Source organism: Acomys russatus, chromosome 3 (genome assembly GCF_903995435.1).
Source record: "Acomys russatus chromosome 3, mAcoRus1.1, whole genome shotgun sequence".
In the NCBI taxonomy this organism is placed as follows: Eukaryota; Metazoa; Chordata; class Mammalia; order Rodentia; family Muridae; genus Acomys; species Acomys russatus.
Window position 1 is genome coordinate 51,876,431 of NC_067139.1, and position 18,453 is coordinate 51,894,883.

Below are 18,453 nucleotides of genomic sequence, written 5' to 3' on the forward strand. Positions count from 1 at the left end.
ACATGTGAACGTTCCACCTCTCAGCACACATATTCTTCCCTGTAGAAACCTTTGCTGTTGGTTAATCAGCCTGAAGTCACCAATTTAATCCTTAGCAAATCTGATCTAGTCTACCACCCTCACAACGTCTCTACTGTTCTCCCCACCCTGGGTGGTCTAGCCTGTGCTGCTGCCACAACTCCCTCACTGCAGTGGCCTCCTTGGGCCACCAACAGTCTCTTCTCCCCAGCAGTTACTTTTAAAATAGTAAAACAGTACCTATGACTCTGCCTCAAAATTCTGAAAAAAACTCCGCAGACACACAGGGACTCTGGCAGAATCTCGACAAGGTCTGCCACCCAGACTTCCTGCACTTCCTTGCCTCAGGGCTTAGCATGCCCACGTGATACCAGTGCACGCTTCCCAGCTTCTACTGCAGCTTCTCTTTGCATATGAGGTATCAACTCCCGCGGACGTCAAGTAGAATGAGATTAATGCAAACAGTCTAGAAAGACAGAAAAATCACGGGCAGATCCTGCTCTTAAAAGGCTGTCTAGTGTATAACAACTACATGACACTTTGAATGGCAAACGTACAAGTAGGTGACAGAAAAAGATCACTGGTTGCGAGGTGTGAGCAGAAGAGAAATTAAGACTCTTGAGCGTAGAGGACCTAGAGGTCGGGGAAGCTCCTGTAAGACGCTGTTACGTCAAAAACACATGGGATGTCTAACTAAGGCTTTGGTGGTAATGATGTGTCTATGTGCCACAGGATGTTGACTGTGGGGGAAGTTTCTTCTTTGTGGGGAAGGAAGGTACGTGGGAACTCTTGGTACTTTCCATTTATGTTGTTGTGAACTGAAAACGTGCGTGTGTGCGTGTGTGCCTTCGTGCATGCGTGTATGTGTGTATGCGTGTGTGTGTATGTATGTGTACATATACATATATACATATATGTTAGATCTCAAACCCAGAACAAATAGCTGAGGTGCCTGTTTAACATATCAACATGGACATGGCCACCAGGTTCTCCCAGCATCTTTCAGTCCCTACCTGTTCCAGGGCACATAGCACCCCCTACTCTAAACTTCTCCAGCCCAGGAGTTGGGCTTCCCTTCCCTGTATAATCCAGCCATTTTGGTTACCCTGCCTTTGCTCTCTGACAGAAACAACCACAATAAATGTGTGTGTGTGTGTGTGTGTGTGTGTGTGTGTGTGTTTAAAAACATATGATGGTGCAAACGTTTAAATTTTAAATTAATCAAGATGGAAAATATTTCAAAGAATATAAGCCCATCCCTTCAATAATAATGTAGGTAAAAATAAAGCCTGTGCCTCGGCCTCCAAGTTTTTAAGACTGTAGCCTTCCAGGACTGAAGAGATGGCTCAGCATTTAGGAGTGCTGATGCTCTTTCCAGGGACCAGGCTTTGCCTTCCTTTTTTGTTTGTTTTGTTGGTTTTTTGTTGGGTTTTGTTGTTGTTGTTGTTGTTGTTGTTGTTGTTTTCTTTTCTTTTCTTTAAACAGAGTTTCTCTGTGTACCTGCAACTCCCTCTGTAGACCAGGCTGGCCTCGAACTCCCAGAGATCTACCCACTTCTGCCTTTCACGAGCTGGCATGGCATTAAAGGCATTGTACCACCACCAGGTGGCCAGGACCAGTGTTTGATTCCTAGTGCCTACATGGTGGCTAACAATGTCTGTGACTTCAGTTCCTGGGTATCTAACACCCTCTTCTGGCCTCTGCATACACTGCATGACCGTGGTGCACACATACAAGCAGGCAATACCCACACACTAAAAAAGTAAAACGTAAGTTGAAAAGCCTACCTCTTCTCCAAAGTTCTGCAATTACTATTATGGACAGAAGTCCAAGCAAGGCCCATCATCACGCACTAGTGGCCACTGGAACCTCATTGGCCTCCTCAGTGCCTGAGGAAACAATGAACAGCATCCACACTCGGTTATGCCTAGAGTGGCAAGCTGCAGAGGACATCACCTTTGGCATTGTGCCGCCTTTGCGTGGAGCTTCGGCTGTCAACACTGCGGCCTGTGGCTCAGCCTCTCACAGAGGTGTGTGCTTACACCACCTTGCTCAATCTTCTGGTCACAACTCAAGTGGATAAAGTGACTGTGTCCTCAGAAGTTACCTGTTAAAAATGCAAATTGCAGGGCTGAAGAGATGGCTCAGAGGTGGAGAGCACTGCCTGCTCTTCATGAGGTCCCGAGTTCAACCCCCAGCAAGCACATGTTGGCTCACAACCATCTATAATGTGATCTGGCGCCCTCTTCTGGCCTTCAGGTGTACATGCAGGCAGCACACTATACATAACAAATATATGAATCTTTTTTTTTAATGCAAATTGCAGCCTGGCATGGTGCACAGGCCTTTAATCCCAGCACTGAGGAGGCAGAGGTAGGCAGATCTATGTGAATTTGCGTCTGTTCTACAAAGCAAGTTCCAGCACAGTCAGGGCTGTTACACAGAAAAACTGTCTCCAAAAAGCAAATTGCAGCTGGGTATGTAACTCATGCAACTTCTGAACCTAAGCAACTCATTGGGAATTTTTGTTATTGTTGTTCTGATTTTCTGAGACAGAACCTCACGTAGGCTAGGCTGGCCTCTAACTCACTAAGTAACTGAAAACGACTTTGCACCTCAGATCCTCCGGCATCCATCTTGCAAGTACTAGAGTATAGGCGTGTAACCACCATAGCATCCATTAGCCCTGTAGTTAAAAAGAGAATTGCAAAACCTAGTGTGTGGCAGGTAAATATGTATGTGGATAAAGGAGAGTCTAAATATTTCCTCTGTCACAAGTCCCACTCCCACACCCACCATTAATTTGGATGTGTATATTTTTTTTTAAGATTTATTTATTTACTATGTATACAATGTTCTGCCTGCATGTATGACTGCCCGCCAGAAGAGGGCACCAGATCTCATTATAGATGGGTAGGAGCCACGATGTGGTTACTGGGAATTGAACTCAGGACCTCTGGAAGAACAGACAGTGCTCTTCACCTCTGAGCCATCTCTCCAGCCCCCTGGATGTGTATCTTTTATTTATTTATTTATTTATTTATTTATTTATTTATTTATTTATTTATTTTTGTAGATGGTTGTGAGCCACCATTTTTCTTATTCGTAACTAAGGAAACATCATTGATCCAACTGCTTTAAATCGTTCTCACCTGGTTTTAGGAAAGGTTTAAGTACATTAAGCCTATAATTTGGTGGTTTAAGATAACAGCTTCTGGGTTGGGTGCAGCCCAGTGATGGAGCACTTCCCTAGCAGGTAGGAGGCCATGACTCCATCCACAGGACAGACAACAAGCAAACAGAAAGCTAAGGAGAGAGAGAGAAAATGTGATTGAATTATGTCTGAAGGAGAGCCATGGCCTCTCAGCTGGAGCTCAGCAGGCTAGCGGTGTCTCTGCCTCCTCCCCTCCCCAAGCTTCTCCCTCTGAGAGCTGCAGGGCTTTGACAGCTGGGGGCCACCTAAGATTCCTTGTCCTGCTGTTGGAGCTTTCAGGGCCCCAGGGCAAGAACCTCAGGGCCAGGCAGATAAATGTCTTGATAAACTTCTTCTTGAGCCAGGCGGGCGGTGGTGGCGCACGCCTTTAATCCCAGCACTCAGGAGGCAGAGGCAGGTGGATCGTTGTGAGTTCAAGGCCAGCCTGGTCTACAAAGTGAGTCCAGGACAGCCAAGGCTACACAGAGAACCACTGTCTTAAAAGAAAAAAACAAACAAACAAAAACAAAAAACTCTTCTTGGCTGGCTGACTACCACAAGGAAACCACAGCACACCCACATAAGAGAGGACACGCCTCCTTGAAAAGTGCACCAAGCTCACATTCTGAACAGAATATGGAAAAGAATCTTCCTCGGCCACCACACATAGCACAGCATTTTGTTATTTTGTTTTCTCTCTCTCTCTCTCTTTTTTTTTTTTTTTTTTTTTTTTTTTTTTTTTTGAGACAGGGTCTCTCTGTGTAGCCTTGGCTGTCCTAGACTTGCTTTGTAGACCAGGGGGTTTGTTGTTGATGTTTTCTTTTGTTTTGTTTTGAGACAGGGTCTTACTGTGTAGCCTGGTCTAGAATTCACTAGGTAGACCAGGTAGGCCATGAGCCTAGAGATCTGCCTGCCTCTGTCTCCCTGATGCTGGGATTAAAGTACACCACTCCGTTATTTCCCATGCTCCCTGTTTACTCCATTTCTGGGAAATAAAGTCAATAAACAGGGATTTATCTTATCGATATTCTTAATCGAAATCATGTATGTATTTACGCCATGTGAGTACAGTGCCTGTGGGGGCCAGAAGGGGCACTGGACTCCCAGGAACTGGGGTTTGGATGATTGTGGGCTGCTGTGTGGGTGCTGGGAACTGACGCAGGCCCTCTCCAACAGGACCAAATGCTCTTAACTAATGAGCTGTCTCTCCAGCCCCCAGCAGACTATTTTAAAGAACATGGCAAAAAACAGTCCACCTTTACTCAGGGACCACGTTGTCAGTGTCAAAGTTTGAGGGGTACACAGCTCACCTTTACTCAGGGGACCACGTTGTCAGTGTCAAAGCTTTGAGGGGAACACAGCTCACCTTTACTCAGGGACCATGTTGTCAGTGTCAAAGCTTTGAGGGGTGCACTTCTCCGGGTCACCTTTCTCATCCTCTCTGACAGACAGCATTTCTCATGAGGTAACGTGAGGAAGGAAAACAGTAAAGAAAGTAATGAAGTCAGAAGAGGTGAGGGCCTACCTTGAAAGTTCTGTCTTCTCTCCTCACTTCACACAATGGCTCCACTTACTAGTTTCCCTCAGGGCGGTGCTATTTTTGGAGGCTCTGGAGAGTTTAGTGTTATAGGGTATCCAGCACCGAAGACTGCTCCGACAGGGGTGTCTTAGTGTTCTCTTGCTATGAAGAGACACTATGACCGCAATAACTCTTATAAAGGGAAACTTTTAATTGGGTCTGGCTTACAGTTTCAGAGGTTTCGTCCATTGTCATCATGGAGGGAAACATGGTGGCAAACATAGCGCCACACAGGCAGACATGGTTGCTGGAGAAGGAACTGAGAGTTCTAATTTGGATCTGCAGGTGGCAGGAAGAGAGAGACACTGGGCCTAGCTTACACATTTGAAAACCCAAAGCCCACCCTCAGTGACACACTTCCTCCAACAAGGCCGCACCTACTCCAGCAAAGCCACACCTCCTAATCCCTTTCAAGTAGTGTCACTTCCTAATGACCAAGCACTCAAATATATGAGCCTATGGGGGCATTTCTATTCAAACCACCACAATGGGTTTAAGCCAATAAAAAAAAAAAAAAATCTTTATTAGTAGCACTGAGCCTTTCTCAGAGTGAGCTTTTTTTTTTTTTTTTTTTTTTTTTTTTTTTTCCCCAGAACATGGTTTCTCTGTGTAGACTTGGTTGTCCTAGACTCACTTTTGTAGACCAGGCTGGCTTCAAACTCACAGCGATCTGCCTACCTCTGCCGCCTGAGTGCTGGGATTAAAGGCGTGCATCACCATGCCCAGCTTCTCAGGGTGAGCTTTTAAGCACACGCAAAAAATCGTATTTTGTATTGACATACTTTAGTTAATAAAATGTTATCCAGAAGCAAAAAGACTAGGCACAAACCCTCATATCAAGGCTGGATGAGGCAGGCAACCCAGTAGAAGGAAAAGAATCCAAAGCACAGGCAAGCGTCAGAGGCACCTCCACTCTGTTAGGTGGTGTTGTTAATTTATCAGTATACCCTAATAATGTTCATTATTAGACCTATAATTATTATTTCCGCAATATAACCGACTAGCAATCTATCAAGACACAGACACTTGTTATGTTTTAAAATAGCCTTAGTTAACCTAGGGCAGGGCAGATATTAATTCCTTAAACTACTTCCCATAGTGTGGCAGGTATGGGATACCTGCCCCAATCCCATGCCATCTGCTTCTAATAACTTCTATCAAGCTACCTCCCATCCATAACCCCAAATTCTTGCTAATGTTCTTCATCTGGGCCAAATTTCCATCCACGCCAGCCATGTGCTTCTCTTCCACCCATGGTGGCCTTCTTCTCCTCTCTTCTCCTCTGGTCTCTCTTTTTCCCAAGATTTTGTCTCTTCACGCCCCGGAACCTTAGCCATGACTATCTCATTTGCCCTGCCCAGGTGTGAATGTCTCTTATTGGTCAAACAGCTTGAGTTCTAGGCAAGGTAGGTCACAGAAACAGCAAGCAGTAGTTGGCCTCACAATACATCAGACCAACCCCCAACAGCTAGGGGTCCCACAAGAACCCCAAGCAATGTAACCATAATGTATAGGCAGAGGATCTAGCTCAGAACCATTCAGGATCCTTGATTATCGCTTCTGTCTCTGTGAGTTTTATTCTGTGTGCCCTGTTCCCCTGGTGTCTTCTTGGCACCTTTAGTCCATCCTCCACTTCTTCTGCGGGGTTCCTCTGGCTCCCCCTAGTGTTTGGTTGTGATTCTCTGAGTCTGCTCCCGTCAGTTGCTGGATGACACCTCCCCGTTGACAAATGAGCTAAGCTCTAATCTAGAAAAATAGCATTACATCATTAGGAATCCTTCAATGACCTTCTTTTGCCCTTCTGTTGGTTCAGTTTGTGGGTCTCTGAGCTGTCCTGCTTCTGGTTCCTGGCCATCCAGGCAGTGTCAGGGATGGGTTCCATCTTGTGGCGTGGACCTCAAGTTGGATCAGTCGTTGGTTGGCCACTCCGAAAATTTTTGTGCCACATTTACCCCAGTACAACTTGTCACAAACATGAGAGTAAGTTGTAGAGCTTTGCTTGCTTGACAAAGTTCTAGAGACCTCCGACTATCCAGCATGATCTCTAGACATCTAGAACAGCTGTTGAGGCTTTGCTCCAAAGATCTCCAGCTGATCACCACTGCCCCTAAATATTATCTATGGTCCAGGTGTAATGTGGTTTAGAAATCTGATTATTTCTCCTAAAACTGTTTTTTCTCTTTATTTCTCAGCCCTAAGGAAAATCATACAGGGAAAACTTTTCCCCACAGAGAAAGAGGGCATCTGGCCAAAGGCTTGAGACAATGATAAGAGTTTTTTTGCTCTGACTGTGAGCACCCAAGCAGAAACTGCATCAAAGAATGTTAAGACTTTGACATAACAGTACCTGGCTAGATACTGTTACCTGTAGAAACGTTTCCTTAGAATCTGCCTTGAGAGCAACAGAAGCTGGACTTGGAACATCATACTTTACAGATATTTCATAATAGAGGACCCCTTGGCAGTTAGCCTAGGCTTGGATAGCACACCTGTTGGTCTGGGACTGGAAATAGGTCGTCTTTTCTTTATAGAACATTTAGCTCAAGCTATGTTGCTATGACAATCTTGTAAACAAAATGGCTTTAGCCCGGGGAAATTTATGATTAAACTTTCCTGAGTACTGTTTAAGAAGAAGTAATCAAGGCCAAGCGGTAGATGGTGGCACATGCCTTTCATCCCAGCACTTGGGAGGGAGAGGCAGGTAGATCATTGTGAGTTCGAGGCCAGCCTGGTCTACAAAGCAAGTCCAGGACAGTCAAGGCTACACTGAGCAACCCTGTCTTCAAAAACCAAACAAACAAACAAACAAAAGTAATAACCCGGTTATGATGACCGTTGTAGGTTACAGAACTTTTTATATTTCCTTGTTACTCTATTGACTTTTGATTGCGTTAGTGAGTGTAAGGATGGAAAAAATTCATGATGTAATCTGTAATGAAAAAATGAACTTCCTTTCAATAAATACGGGGATTGGCACAAGGAGAAGAGGGCAAGCAAGTAACAGACATGAGAGAGTAAGCTAGAGTGAGATGAACAGCAAGAGAGAGAAATGAGGAACAGCAAGAGAGATAGAAAGATGGGTAACAGCAAGCAAGAGGAGAGGTAAAAAGACATCAAGCAAGTAAACAAGCAAGGAGCAAGGAGTCAGACAGACAGCAAGCGAGACAGAGACGAGACAGGTACAGAACCAGAAGAAAAGTTCTCCTGGGCTTTAAGACCTTCAGCTTGGGGCTGCAGAGATGGCTCAGAGGTTAAGAGCACTGGCATGCAGGCACACATGTGGGTAGAATATTGTACAAATAAAAATAAATATTTTTTTTTAAAAGTCCTTCAGGCTGGGCATGATGGTGCACACCTATAATCCCAGCACTCGGGAGGCAGAGGCAGGTGGATGGCTGTGAGTATGAGGCCAGACTGGTCTACAAAGTGAGTCCAGGATAGCCAAGGCTACACAGAGAAACCCTGTCTCAAAAAACAAAACAAAACAAAACAAAACAAAAACCTTCAGCTTGTACCTCATATCCCTAAGTCTCCGAGTATTTTTCCTCAGTTCCTCAACTTCTCCTCAACAGCTGGTTCCTCTAGCTACTTGTTCAACCAATGGCTGGTTTCCCTTATCCAGCCATTCACCACCTGCTCACTTCTCCCTACCACGGATCCACCTCTCTTCTCTCCTCTCGGCTGTTCCCAGAGCTGCTCTTCAGGAGTGGCAACATCTTGCAGGCAGGACAAATTGTTGGTTGAAAGTTTGTGGCTGGGTTGGTGTCCTAATCCCTCCACAGGAAGTCTTGCCTGGTTACCGGAGATTGCCCGTTCAGGCTTCATATCCATTACTAGGAGTTTTCCCTAAGGCCGCCCTTGTAGGTTCTTGGGAGCTTCCATTGCACCAGGTTTCTATCATGCCCCTGAAATACCCTTGAGTTCCAGTCATCTCTCCCGGTACCTTCTCCATCCCCTTCCCCCGCTTTTCTCCTGTTCCCATCTCTACCCACCCCTAGTCCATACACAAAATCTATCCTATTTCTCCTTCCCAGGGAGATCCATGTGCCCCACCCCCTTGATCCCGCCTTGTTACTTAGCCTCTCTGGGTCTGTGGATTGTAGCCTGATTGTCCTTTACCTAACAGCTATTGTCCACTTATAATTGAGTACACACCATGTTTGTCTTTCTGGGTCTGGGTTACCTCACTCAAGATGATCTTTTCTAGTTCCATCCATTTGCCTGCAAATTTCAAGATTTCCTTGTTTTTTAATAGCCGAGTAGTATTCCATTGTGTGAATGTATCACATTTTCTTGATCCATTCTTCAGCTGAAGGACATCTAAACTGTTTCCTCTTCTGACTATTCTGAAAAAAGCTGCTATAAGCACAGTTGAGCAAGTGTCTATGTGAGAGGGTGGAGTGTCCTTTCAGTATATGCCCAGGAGTGGTGTAGCTGGGTCTTGAGGTAGATCTATTCCCAGTTTTCCGAGGAACCACCATATTGATAAAATACAAGTAGTTATTTCAATTTTCTTGTATCTGTTGAGACTTGCTTTGTGACCAAGTGTGTGATCAGTTTTGGAGAAGCTTCCATGAGGTGTTAAAAAGAAGGTATAGTCAGTGTGTGAGAATCAATGTGTGAGTTAAGCTTTAGTAGTGTTTCCTTTACAAATATGGGCCCCTTGTGTTTGAGGCATAGATGTTAAGAATGAAAAGATCATCTTGCTGGATTTTTCCTTTGATGAGTATGAAGTGTCCTTCCCATCTCTTTTCATTAATTTTGGTTGGAAGTCTATTTTGTTCGATATTAAAATGTCTATACTGGCTTGTTTCTTAGGTCCATTTGCTTGGAAAAATCTTTTTTTCAAAATTTTACTCTGAGCCAATGACCATCTTGGATGTTGAGGTATGTTTTTTGCATGCAGCAGACAGATAGATCCTATTTTCACATCCATTCTGTAAGTCTGTCTTTTTATTAGGGAGTTGAGTTATTGATATTGATATTGAATCATTAATATTGAGAGAGATCAATGACCAATGATTGCTAATTCTGTTATGGTGGTGGTAGTGGTGGTGGTGGTGGTGGTGGTGGTGTGTGTACATGCATGCTTCCCTTCTTTTGGTTTTGTTGGTGTAAAATTATTTATGTCCTCTGTTTTCATGGGTGTAGCTAACCTCCTTAGGTTGGAGTTTTCCTTCTAGTACCGTCTATAGAGCTTAATTTGTCTATAGATATTATTTAAATTTGACTTTATCATGGAATATCTTGTTTTTGCCATTGATGGTGATTAAAAGTTTTGCTGTATATAGCAGTCTGGGCTGGCATCTGTGGTCTCTTGGAATCTGCAACACATCAGATGTCCAGGCCCCTCTGGCTTTTAGAGTCTCTGTTGAGAAGTCAGGTGTACCTCTGCTTTATATGTGACTTGGCTATTTTTCCTCTGCATCTATTAATATTCTTTCTTTGTTACGTATGTTTAGTGTTTCGATTATTATGTAGTGAGTGGACTTTCTTTTTCTAAAGATTTATTTATTAATTTTGTGTATCTGCATGTACACCTGCACGCTAGAAGAGGGCATCAGATCACATTATAGGTGGTTGTGAGCCACCATGTGGTTGCTGGGATTTGAACTCCGGACCTCTGGAAGAGCAGGCAGAGCTCTTAACTACTGGGCCATCTCTCTAGCCCTGTGGACTTTCTTTTCTGATCTAATCTACTTGGTATTCTATAATCTTCTTGTACACTTATAGGCATTGCCTTCTTTCCATTAGAAAAAAAATTCTTCTATGATTTTGTTAAGTATTTCCTGAGCCTTTGAGCTGGGAGTCTTCTCATTCTTTTATAATATTATATGCTGGGATATGGGGTAGGAAGGTCAAGGGTGGGCTGTGAGCTTTGGGGAATATAGTGTTGAGCACAGAGGCTTTTGGGGATAAGCTGAGTGGGCACGGAGGGAGTGTTGGTAGTCTATGGGCAGGCAGAGGAGCAAGGAGGCTTACCTGGGTTCTGGGTGCTGGTGTGGTCTTTGGCACAGCTGGGTTCTTTCCTTTGATAGCTGTTATATTTGTATACATTTCTCATGCAAGGATGAAAATTTGGGTTAAAAGCTGCAAGGTTCTTTCTGGAGGGCTCACCTGGGGTTCTGGGTATGTCATGGCCTCTAGTAAACCAGTGGCCTTCTGTTGCTGGGGTTGTGGTCTGGAATATGGTGCTAAGGGCACTAGGGTGAACTTTTAGGGACAACACACACACACACACACACACACACACACACACACACACACACGGAACTACAGATGCCAAAAAGCAAGGTGAGTACATCTAGAGATGTTCCCAGAACTATGGACTTTGATGGATTAGGTCATTGTTTTTCCTTTTGCCTGATGGTGCTGTCTATATGCTGAGTTTTACTGCCCGAATGGCACTTCCATCATGGAGTCAGTTGTGCTAGGATCTGGGGACCTACTAAGGTCTGGGAGCCTGTTACATTTAGGAGGTGGGACCTAGCTGAAAGAAGTGGGAACCAGGCCACATGTCTTTGAAGGTTCTACTTAGTCTTTGGTCCCTTATCACTCCCCCCAGCCCCCCATTTCCTATATGCTGTGAGGTAATACCCTCCTCCTCCTTCCGATGCTCCTGATACCATGATGAGCTTCTGAGCAATCAGGCGCTATGCTCTCTAAAATTCTGAACCAAAATAAACCTTCCCAATAAGTGGTTTACGGCAGGCATTCTGGCACAGCAATGACAGAGCTAATACACCCTCCATGTATTTGCTTATGTATTTATTATTATTATTTGGTTTTTCAAGACAGGGTTTCTCTGTGTAACAGCCTTGGCTGTCCTGGACTTGCTTTGTAGACCAGGCTGACCTCGAACTCACAGCGATCTGCCTGCCTCTGCCTCCTGAGTGCTGAAATTAAGGGCATGCGCCACCATGTTTGGTTTATTTGCTTATTTAATACAGGGTCTCACTCTACAGCTTAGGATGACCTCAAATGTTACATTGCCCTGCCTCTCCCTCCCAAGTGTTATGCCCAGTGTTGCAGGAGCCCTGCCCTCCAGCTGTAACATGCCTACCGCCATTTTAAAAGCATAGCGGCGGTGAGGCCTGATAAGAATGGACCCACGAATATTCATTCCATCTCTGGGCTGAGAGGAAGAGGAAGTCATGAGGCCCCATTCCTCCCGAGGGCATGAAAGTGTTCTGTCCTTGGGTTCTGTTTCCTCTCTGGTCTCAAGGCCAGAGTGGCCTGTGCTTGGGTCGAGGATCTCTACTTCCGCTGGGAGCTGGAGTTCTGGCAGCCAGAGTGACCTCTAGTCCAGCTGGGGGACCTCCACAGGAGCTGGGGGCTGGATATGAAAGTGTTTGCTAGAGAGTAGAAACTTTTCTTCAGTGGTTTAGTCTCCCATAAGTTGCCTGTGTAGGTAACTCTTCACCCATGCACCTGTTAAGAAACCCCAACTAACCTAATGGGCTCACCAAGCTACACTGTGAGGACTCGTTTCTTTGGTGTATTGTAAGTGCCTTCTCTGGAGTAAAGGACATGTGTCCACGTCTCCAGCTTCTTTCTTAGGTTTTTTGTTGTTGTTGTTGTTTTTTGTTTGTATGTTTGTTTGTTTTTGCCTCTTGTTTGTTGGCTTGTTTTGTTTTGGGGACAGGGTCTTTCTGTTCGCTTGTTTTGTTTGGGGGACAGGGTCTCTCTGTGTAGACCAGGCTGGCCATGAACTCACAGAGATCTGCCTGCCTCTGTCTCCCAAGTGCTGGGATTACAGCCATGTGATACCACACCTGGATTTTTTTCTGGTTTTTCTGGTTTGGACTCTGTGGAGTTGGTGGTCAGTGAATTATTTCAGATAGAAGCCCAATTCTTTGTATCATGAGGCACCTTCTTCCAGCCAGCTCAGGCGCCTGCACTCATGTGCACATACGGCCCCCTCTCCCTGAATCCCACACACATGTCATTAAAAGTAAAATCTAGAGAGTCTGCTCAGTGGCTAAGAGCACTGGCTCCTTTTCAAGAAGGTTCTGGAATAGCAAGCGCCATCTTCTGGTGCCCTCTGGTACTGCAGGCCCGTAGTGCACATACCTACACTAGGCAAAAACATCCATACACATAAAAATGTAAATCCATCTTTAAAATCTTTTAAATAAAATATTTAAGCAATAGTGCATAAAAATATAAGATAATCCCTAACAAAAACCAGCTGGCTAGGATGCTTCATCAGGTGGGTGAAGTTCATTGTCCAAGCAGAAGTGCGTTTTTATCTGTGAGGTCTGGGCGACACCTTTCTTCCTACTTCGTTTTGAAATAGGCTCTCATGACATGACCGTGGTTGACCTGGAGCTCACTGTGTAGAGCGGGCTGGCCTCAGGTCTATGGCTGTTGTCTGGGTGCTGCCTCATCGCTCCTCAGATTACAGGCATTAGGGACTTGTGCTGTGTTAGGCCACTACACTTTTAATGAGCTAGAGCAGCAACAGCAAACAGGAAGAGACACCACAAAGCCCCAGAGGTAAAACAGGGAAGAGAGAAGCCAGGCTCCCAGCTGCTTTATGGACTGCCGTGTGGAGAAAGCTTCCAGCCTCTCAGAATACTAACATCACTCAGGCCAGTGCTTTGTGTGTGAGCTCCATTCTAGAACCAATCTGGTGAACTGAGCAATCTTTAAGACTGCCTTACCGGTCAAAGGGAAGAGAGCTGAATTGGATGGCGGGGTCCTGCTGAGTAACCTCCATAGTCACTATCATTCAAGTGATTGTCCACAGATCTTTAAAAACCTGTTAGTTAACACATCTTCTAATATAGTCTGAAAGAATTTTATTTTACAGGAGAGGAGGAAGGAATGCTTCGGGTCAGCAAGGTGGTTCCGTGGGTAAGAAGTGCTTGCACCAAGGCTAGCCACCTGACTTTGATCCCCAGGCCCCATGTGGTGGAAGGAGAGAGCGTGTAGAAGGACCATAATCCACCAATATGGCTACTCTGGCTGGAATACAGACATGGCATTAATACACATCTCTTTTTTAAAAAATCTTTTTTTTAATTTTTAATTTATGTGTGTTGGTGTGGGAGTGTCAGATCTTGGAGTTACAGACAGTTGTAACCTGCCATGTAGGTGCTGGGAATTGAACCCCGGTCCTTTGGAAGAGCAGGCAGTGCTCTTAACCACTGAACCTTTTCTTTCTTTCTTTCTTTCTTTCTTTCTTTCTTTCTTTCTTTCTTTCTTTCTTTAACACAGAGTTTCTCTGTGTTGCCTTGGCTGTCCTGGACTCACTTTGTAGACCAGGCTGGCCTTGAACTCACAGAGATCCATCTACCTGTGCCTCCAAAGTGCTGGGATTAAAGGTGTGCACCACCACACCTGAATACCATGCCTGGCTCCTTTGTACACATCTTTAATCCCAAAGAATGAAGGTAAAGTTAGTTTGTAGAAGGAAGCATTCATGTTTGAATCCATGTCTAGTTGAGAGGTAGGCAAAGTGACAAATCAGAAAAGGATTTGACAGAACATGGATATGGCCACCTCTCACGAGAACAGAGAAGAAAAGAGAAGTTTTGGAGAGAGAGCAGGAGAGAGAGAGAGAGAGAGAGAGAGAGAGAGAGAGAGAGAGAGAGAGAGAGAGAGAGAGAGAGAGAGAAGGGGAGAGAGAGAGAGAGAGAGAAGAGAAGGGGAGAGAGAGAGAGAGAGAGAGAGAGAGAGAGAGAGAGAGAGAGAGAGAGAGAGAGAAGGCAGTTTTACCAGGAGAGTTTTACAGAAACAGCTTAAAGGGAGGACATGGTAGTTGCAGGTGAAGACACAAGAGTCAGAGAATAAGAAGGAACCAGTAGATTAGAATAGATTGCCAGAGTTCGTTTGAGCCCACATTGAGCAATTCAGTCAGAATCTGAGAGAAACCAATTAGAATTAGTCAGCTTGGAGAAGAGTTTGAGCTAGAACAGCCAAGTTGAACTAGCCAGTCAGAGTTCGGAAAGAACTAGAGAAGGTAAGCTTATTATTCAGCAGTAAGTCTCAGAGGCTGAAGACATTCTAGGCCTAGATTAGGTTGTATGTGGGCTTGAAGCTTCCAGGACTAGGCCTAGGTTAGCAGACAGAGGCAGTCAGCCTCCAAGATAGCAACTACATCTGACAAATAAAAATTACTTCTGCAAGTTGTCTTCTGAGCTCCATTTGCAAACCATGGTGTACTGTTCCCCCAATAAATGTTATTTTAAAAAATTAAGAAGATTAAAAGAATCCATGCTTTCATTGATGGAGAAAAACCAATCTGAAGAAGGCTTTATTTTCTCAGGAAGATAGGTAAGCTATGAATAACCACCATTGTGGTTGACACTAATTCTTGCAAAACTGTTCCTTGTAGGTCAACCAGATCTCTTTCTTTTTGCTTTATAAATCGAGCTGAAATTGTTCCTGCTGACCCAGGAGTGCTGGCTGCCTGCCCAGAAATGTCACCGTTGTAATGCTCAACATATAATGAGCCATGCAAAGGGCTGAACTCAGCACAAACAAAAGTTCAAACCAGAACTTAACATTTTTAACACATTTGCAGTATGAAAACAAAATAGGCAAAGGAACTACAACACGATGACATCACTCAACCAACCAAGCAATTACTTTAATTGGCCAAAGACCCAATATTACAGGAGACACATCATTCGACAGCTGCCGAAACTGCCACTGCTCTTCACCACTACAGACCATCAGGATGCAATCTGCTTCATGATCACCTTCAGCTTATTGGAGGGGTGTGTTTGAGAGTGAGGGAAAGTGAGGTTTCCCATTTTTTTTCCATGTGAGAAAATAAAGCATCTCTAGAAACAGATCATGAAAGATCTGTCCCGGTCCCAAGAAACTGCTGGTTTACCTTATCTCTGCAGCTGCGTTTCTCAGAACTTAACTCCCTGTCCTTGAAGTTTTTACTACTGAGATACATAGCAGAGCATTCCCATTAGGTCCTAGGAATCTGCTTGCTTATCACCTCTACAGCTACACTCTCTCAAAGTTTACTCCCTTGGCTTGAAGTTTTTACTATGGGGATTTGAAAGCATGTATGGCAGGTACATCATCAAAAGCATGCTTTTTTTTTTTTTTTTTTCATTTGGTGTTTGGTTTTTTGAGTGCTGGGATTAAAGGCGTGAGCCACCACGCCCTGCATGAGACAGTTTCTTTATGCAGCCCTAGCTATCTTGGAATTTGATCTGTAGACCAGGCTAGCCTCAAACTCAGAGATCCACCTCCTCTGTCTCCCGAGGGCGTGACCACGCCCAGCTGCAAAAGCTTGCTTTTGAGCACTTTATGAAGCCTAAAGCGCAGGCCGGCTATAACATCGTGGCAGTAGGCTTGTTGCTGTGGGATTTTCTGGGGGGGGGGGGGGCTGGAGGTAGGTTGGGCCACGGTCTTCCTGTATAGTTTAGGCTGGGCTGGAATCCACAGCAATCTTGTTCCAGCCTCCCAAATGTTGGCATTATAGATGCACATCGCCACCAACAGCCTGAGGAATGTTTAAAGGAAACAATGTTTCCTACTAACAGCCTCTATCTGCAGCTCAGTTCTCTCCTGCAGAAACTGCGTGTTTGTTGGCACTGTTCATTGCAGATCGACAGTTAGAAACTTCTGATTGGCCAGCCTTCCTAATGCTGAAAAGGGCTAGACAAGGCTATGGAGAGAGGATTTCTGGGTAAATGCTTCCACTTTTGGGTCATTCTCTATGAGGTGGCCATTGGTCAACACTTAGCTTGTGCCTGCATATCACCACTCTGATATCTCAGGCCAGGCTGACTTTCTAGAACAAACTTAAAATAACTGCCTCTTCCCGGAGTGGAGAATATTCATAAAACTGATTTCACACAGCCAATAGTTTGGCAAGACGGTGGTCAAACTGAAGCCAAGGAAGCCTGTTTGTTTTTAACTAAACCCTTTGTTCCTAGAAAAGGCGTGGCAATTCTTTTTACAGTTTTTACTATTGGATAAAACTCTTGTTAACATCTTCTAAAAAAACTGGGTAGTGGCAGCACAGGCCTTTAATCCCAGTACTTGGGAAGCAAAGGCAGTTGGATCTCTGTGAATTCTAGGCCAGTCTGGTCTACAGAGTGAGTGCCAGGACAGTCAGTGCTGGAGAGATGGCTCAGAAGGTAAGAGCTCTGCCTGCTCTTACAAAGGTCCTGAGTTCAATTCCCAGCAACCACATGGTGGCTCACAACCATCTATAATGAGATCTGGTGCCCTCTTCTGGCCTGCAGATGTACATTCGGGCAAAACACTATATACTTAATAAATGTCTTAAAAATAAAAATAAAATATAAAATATAAAAACGGAGCTGTAGAGAACTAGAGTTTGGTTCCTAGTACCCTAGTTGGTTGCTCAGAACTGACAGGAACTCCAGCTCCAGAGGACTTGACACCCTCTTTGACTTGAGATGGGCTCACTGAGGCTTGCTGGCTGGATCCATGAAGACAGTGAGCTTCAGGCTCAGTGAGCATTGAGCTTCTGAGGAGGTCAGAGCAGTACACCTACAGTTCTCCGGTGTGCCTGCTCAGGTGCTTGCACATGTACATACATGGGCACATGCACACACATGGGCCCAGACATGCACACACATGAGCCCATGCACACTCCATGACACACACAAAATAAACAAACTTTTTTTTCCAAGTTATTTTTAGAAGACAATCCTCTTATTTCTTCTTCCCAAGGCATGCTCCACTATGCACAGCTAAGTCTTTATCATTTTAAGTCTCTGAGACTTTGTGTGCTACAACCTGGCCTACAGTAACACAATACTTGTACTAACGTGGCTTAGGAACTTCAGCATTTAGCAATGGAATTAGTGCTTAAAATCAGAAGAATGAAGAGCTGAAATGAAGTTACTTTATAGCCTCTTATTCATTCATCTTTAAGAAGCTTTTGAGCAGAAAACATGGTAAGAGATGAGCTAGTAATAGCAAGTGTTCAATAGAATACGGCATCAGTGGGCATGGTGGTGTACACCTGTAATCTCAGCCGTTGGGACGTAGGGGCAGGAGGGTCAAGGGCTCAAGGCTATCCATTGCATAGCAAGTTGCAAGCCAGCCTGGGGCAATGCCCTGCAAAAGGAGAGAGAGAGAGAGAGAGAGAGAGAGAGAGAGAGAGAGAGAGAGAGAGAGAGAGAGAGAGAGAGACTGTGAGAGACTATTTATGGGAAGGAGGATTTAAGAGAAAGAGGATTCTCTGATGGGAAAGATAGACAAAGGACCTAGGGTGGTGCATATGTGTGATCCCAGCACTCACAAAGCAGAGAATTGTGAAATTGAGGCAGCCTGAATTACAAAGGAAGGCCATGCCAAAAACAAAAAGCAAAAAAAAAAAAAAAAAAAAACCAACACCAAACCAAACCAAACCAAACCAAACCAAAACCAAAAACCCCAAAACAACAAAAACAAACAAAAAAACCAATCACTGGAGACCAGGAAGATTGTTCAGGAGGTAAAAGTGCTGGCCAGCAAGTCTGATGACCTGAGTTTGATCCCCACAGAAACCATGGAGCCGGCCAGATGTGATGGTCTGCACCTGTGACCCTAGCGTTCCATAGTGAGACTGGAGGCCGAGACAGGATTGCCTGTATGCTCATGGGTCGGTTTGCCTGGAGACCCTGTCTCAACAATGTGGGAGGAGTCCCCAAAGTCCTCTGACACCTACACGTGT